Source organism: Quercus lobata, chromosome 4 (assembly GCF_001633185.2).
Source record: "Quercus lobata isolate SW786 chromosome 4, ValleyOak3.0 Primary Assembly, whole genome shotgun sequence".
In the NCBI taxonomy this organism is placed as follows: domain Eukaryota; kingdom Viridiplantae; phylum Streptophyta; class Magnoliopsida; order Fagales; family Fagaceae; genus Quercus; species Quercus lobata.
The window spans coordinates 48037630-48043874 of record NC_044907.1 but is presented as its reverse complement, the minus strand read 5'-3'; positions in this window follow the sequence as shown (position 1 = coordinate 48043874).

Here is a 6245-nt window from a genome sequence, read left to right as displayed (position 1 = left end):
CGTATGAGTGAGTGGAGGATCTAGAATTTTGTTTTGCAAATTCTAAGGTTTTAGAAGTGATCTGGACCGTTGATTTAGTCCACAAGTCGTTTTTTTTTTTTTTTTTCCTGTTTTTAAAATTGCTTTTAGCTGTGATCCGGTACCACTAGGAGTCTAGGAGTACCCAACTCATTATTAATTTATTAAATCTTGTAAAAGGAAAGTAGAAACCTATGTGAAAATGAAAGTATAGGTTAATGGTAGCAAGGAGTTTGTTGTTCATGGAAACTATCTAGTTTCTCAAACCAAAAAAAAAAAAAAAAAAAAATCTAGGGGGTGTTTGGTTTGTGTTTTCAAACAATAATTTTTAGTTTTTAAACAACATTACACGTATTTCGACACACTTTTTCACCCACATGTATTTTCACAAATGTTTTCAAACAACAATTTTCAGTTTTTAAACACATTTACCAAACGGGCCCTAATTTCCGTCTAAGATTCCTCTTTAGTCTTTTTTTTTTATATAGAAAAATGTTTTTTTTTGTTTTTAAGAAGTTTCAACTTATGGCGTTGCCCCTTGATAATAGCTCTATTATCAGATCAAGACACCAATCGGTTTTGGTATAGACAAAAATTGAATCTCAGATCTTTTATTCAACTATCAGAGATTTTACCAGTTTTTGTTTTACCAATTAAGTTAATTGGAATATGTTAATTCCTCTTTAGTCTTAGTTGAGAAGTTGTGAGGAAATTGGTGTATAATTTTTAGTCAGTATTTGATGTGTTTCATGCAAAAGTGTAAAATTATATATAGAATTAAGGTTGCCCTTTAAAAGAATAACCACCTAGTCTATTTTATTATTATTTGAAATTATATAAATCAATCTTATAAAAACAAAGAAATATATATATATATATATATATATATATACTATCTATAGGAGAATTTCCCTCTTTGGACCGGACTTTTCTGTATTTTAGAAATATCCATAAACCTTACATTTAATAGAGAAAAAACTTGAGGACAACCTGATAAAAATATATCTTCAACTTCACTTAAAATGTCTACAAAATAGAACACTCTCCTACTAATTCATATTTTCAAAACAAATTTATCCAAATTTTTTTTAAATGAAAATTATGACACTAGACCAAAAAAAAACAAAACTCATCGCTTTCGCAAATCACATGTGACAAGACTAGTAGAGTTATAAGAGCATAAATATTGGGGGAAGGGGTCCATATGGATGGCAATAGGGAAGGGCAAGGTCGAAAGATGGGATTTCAACTCCACTCCACATGGTTTTGTCTTGTCCCATCCCTACCCATTAGGGTCCTGCAGGGACACATCCCGCCTTATAAAATCCTATTTCATGTTAATTTGTCCCACAATTAATACAATTTTTTTTTTAATAAAACGTGTTTCATTAATATAAATATACTTCAAATTACAAGTAAATTTATCTCATTAAATCAAACTAATTTTAACAAGAGTTGAATAATATTATCCAAGTATTTAACAAGAAAATATCACAATAAAAACAAAAATCTTAATATTTATGCATTTAAATAAGCTAGTATTGATTTGTTTGTTTAAATAATAGGGATTTAGGGTATGAAAAGTTTACAATTATAGACCTTATGAACGCGGGGTCGGGGGTGGGGTAGTGCGAGAATGGGGCGAGGAGGGCAAGGTAAGGTGGGGCTAAAATGTCTAAACTCAACCCCACCTCATGGCAAGGGCTAAAATCTTGCCCTATCTCGCGTGGGGCAGAGCTGGGTAGGGAAAACCCTCGTGGGGCAAAACGAGGAAGAGCGGCAGGTCAAGGAAGGATTGGGCAAAATTTTCATCCCTAATTGGGAGGTGTAAACCCCCCCCCCCCAAAATTACTATTTTACAACCCAAATTCTTGAAAACATACAACCTCCAGGTTGCCATATGTAAAAAATTATATCAACTTGCTACAATAAGTTGGTATCAATTTACTATAGCAAGTTGCTAAAAATTAAATAATACTTTTTATTCCCATAATGGAGAGAGGGAAATAGAGGGGAAAAGAGAGAAGAGTAGTTTATATTATTTTATTGGGTTGTAGGTAAAAACAAGAATTTGGATATTGGGTGTATTGTTAAAAGAGTTGGTAAAATAAATAAAGTAATATTTTTGAGTGTAAAATATGTATTTTTTTACAAACCCAAATGTGAATGCTCTAAGACACCAAAAGGGATGGTTCAAGCCAAGGTTGTCAAAATCGGAATCCTATATAAGATCGTGGGAGATAGGTAGGATCGTGAATCGTAAAATCGGATCGTGGATCATAAGATCCTACCTATTTTCAGATTTTAAGCAAAAAACAATTTATAGTGACTTTATATGTTGAATAATCACTTAAAATATGAATTGATCCACTAAAAAAAAATATTTGTATCATAAAATATAATTTGCATGCACTACATTATGTCATACAAACAAAACAAAATATATTTAACTTTTGACATAATGTATCTAAAAAGTTTAGTACTTGTTTAATTAGCAACTAAGTACCGAAATATTATATACACATATAGAAAATGTTTTCCAAATCCAAAATAAGTTAGGCTAGTTAGCAAATGAAAACTAGCTGATTACAAATTTACAATACGTAATCCAAAAGGGAATTCCCATTCTAAGAGCATCTCCAATAGATGCTCTATCTTTACTTGTCTAAACCCAAAACTTTTCCAAATTTTTTTTGAAGTTGCTACAGTAATTCTCTTAATTTAGAGAACACTGTAGCAACTCCAAACCATTATTTTATCTTAAAAAAATACCCGGCTAAATAAAAAAAAATATTCTTTCTCTTTCCTCCTCTCTTCTTTCTTCATCTATCTCTCTCTCAAATGGTAACACAATCTAAAATCAGAATAGAAACAATAGATCAAGAACAGGGAAAAATACAAATTTAATTAGAACAACAAATCTAAAATCAAAACAAAAACAGCAAATCAAAAGCATGAAAACCTATCTAAACTCCATTGTAACAACAAAGTGAAAAAAAAAAAAAAAAAAAAAAAAAAAAAAAAAAAAAGAAGAAGAAGAAGAAGAAGATAAATGAAGGCCATGTCGGCTATGTGTGTGTGAAGTGAGTTGAAGAGGAAAGAAAATAGAAGTCAAAAGATCATGCTTGAGAGTGTTCTAGAATCAAGTAGAAATAGAAAAAGTAAAAAAAGAGAGAGCTAGAGAATGAAAGAGAGAGTCCAGAATGAACTAGAAAAAGAAAAAGAAGAGTAGATAGAGATAGGAGTGGGATACGTGTGTGGTGGAGAAAAAACCAATAGAAAAAAAAAGTGTGTATGAAATTAAGAAAGGAAAAATAATATAAAAAATAAGAAATAGCAATTTAGAAATGCTATTGTGGGGGTGAGGGTCCAAGATCATATATTGGACCTTAAACTTTATCCGAGGGTATTGATAGGTCTGAGGAGGAACAAATAGTTATTAGGGGTTTCTAGTTAAAGTCTCATAAGTAGAAAATGAATGGAGAATGATCCGAGAAGGAATTCCTCCTCGGATATGATGAATATAGTTCAAAGTATGTACTCCAGCAATTAGAGTGATCCTCCAAGAGGCTCCAATGATAGGGACATGCTTCATGAACATACGAAAAAGAAGGAAACCTAAAAATATCTAAGGGAAAGCTGCCACCACCTCATTAAATGCACTGCAGCTATTGTCTTGCTGCATTTATGTGGAGAAGACCTCTGAAAAGTGCTACTTTGGCTACCACAACTCACAGAAAACTAGAGAAGGTGTCTGATGGGACAGGTACTCAAATAAGAGCTCGGATAATCAACAAATGTAGGATGAATATGGTTCAAAGGAGGATATATAATGTGAAAGGCTCTTCATGAAGAGGGACCGAAAAAAATAGAGAGAAAAAAAATGTAATAATCTAAATTATCTTTGTATCCATTTGTAATTAATTTATACAAGGAGGACCTCTTCGAACTGAAAATATATTAAGATCAAATCTCTTATCTGTGTTTGACAGTCGTTCAAATTAAACCTATATGTTGTTCAATTCATTAGGACCTAGTTCTTCAACCCACTCTCTACAAATTTATTATACTGGGCTCATTGAGCCAACATCTCATACGTTTTGGGTTTGGACTGTAAATCGAGACCCTACAGCTACCACAATATTTTCACAATAAATATTAAGTAATAGATTGTTATTAGCTAATATTGGTGAATAAAAGAATAATTTCAGCAATGAGTTCAAATTAAAACTAGTAACAACTTTCCACATGAGATTTTGATGTGATTCTTATGAAAGTATTGCAAAAAATATTGTAGATATAACACTTTTCATTGAAAAATATAATTGTTAGGAATGAATATAGAAATAATAAATGATGATCAAAAAAAGAATAAAGAATGAATGAAGAAATAATATTTAAATGAGATGGAGAAAATGATAGAGAATTTGTTGGAAAGTATATTTAAAAAAGTAGGTAGGTAAAATCTAAATGTCATTGTTCATTTTCCAAATAGTACAAAAATTTGGAGAATCTATTGGAGATGCTCTAAGGTAAACTAGCTGTTTCATAATTTTTCAAATTTTACTTAATTTAGTTAACAAAATGGAAAAATAAAAACCTTATAAGCTTCATCAAAATCATATGCACAACACAACAATTTGGAATCAAGCTATCAAAGTACAAATAAATGATAAACTATTAACTATCAAAACAAATTAAGAGGTGTTGGGTTTTCGAGAGGACTGGGGAGGCATGGCTATAGGGCTGAATTTTCTAAATACTTTAGGTTTTTTTTTTTTTTTTTTTAATACTTATGTACTGTAGGTTTTTTTGAGATTTTATGTTGACATAAGGGTAAATTTGGGACTTCAATTCGTTATTAGGATTCTGATACTTGTGGGTTTAGTTGGATTATCTTACCCTAAACCAATCCCAAAAAAAAAAAAAAAAAAAAAAAAAAAAAAAAAAAGCCCAAACCAAAAACATGTTTTGGTAGGATCGGTAGGATCCTATATGATCGTACAATCCTATACAATCTTACACGATCCTACATACAATCCTACCATTTTTACAATTCTGCTACAATTCTAAAGTTTCTGGTGAGGTGGAATCGTAAAATCATGCGATCCTATAATCCAGATTACGATTTTGACAACCATAGTTCAAGCCTTTTACCTAAGATCATGCATAACCATTAGTTAAATAAATTTGTGTCATGATTCCCATAAGACAACAACTCAAAGCACAACTTACATGAAGAAAAAAAAAGACCAAATGTCTTAGAAATGTCTAAACTCATCTCTACCCCACCCTGTGGTAAAGGCTAAAACCCGTGTGGGGCGAAGCTGGAAGGGGCAGCGGGTCAAGGTAGGACGGGGCAAAATTGTCATTCCCAATTGGGAGGTGTCCCAAAAAAAAACGCTATTTTACAACCTAAAGTCTTGAAAACATGCAACATCTATGTAAAAAATTATATCAACTTGCTACAATAAGTTGGCATCAATTTACTATAGCAAGTTGCTAAAAAAAATAATATTTTTTATTCCCACGATGGAAAGAGAGAGAGATAGAGAGGAAGAAAGGGAAGAAAGAGAAGAGTAGTTCATATTATTTTATTGGGTTGTATGTAAAAAAAAAAAAAAAAAAAAAAAAAAAGGGATGTTGGGTGTATTGTTAAATGAGTTGATGAAATAGATAAAATGATCTTTTAGAGTGTTTATGAATTTTTTTTACAAACCGAATGTGAATGCTCTAAGACACCAAAAGGGATGGTTCAATCCTTTTACCTAAGATCATGCACAACCATTAGTTAAATAAATTTGTGTCATGTTTCCCACAAGATATCAACTCAAACCATGACTTACATGAAGTAATAGACCAAATGTCTCATACACAAACCGGAAAATTCAAGAAATTCTTACTCTTACACAAATGGGCATAATATTAATACATAATACACACACACAGTATTCTCATCATATGCGCTTCGTGCATGTGATGAGCCTCTTTTTTTTTTTTTTTTAAGTGTTTACATGTTTTCCTCTAAATATACTAAGCATTGATTCATGGCCTTATTTTTCACAGGAATTTCATCCTTCTTTATCTCTCTTATTTCCATGTCCTTCCATTGTAGAACCTCTCATCATGGACAAATCAATTGCAATAAAATAAAATAAATAATCATACTTTTTAATATGAAATTCCATAGTTCATAGTTATAAAATTACAAAAAGAATGCAAAATTT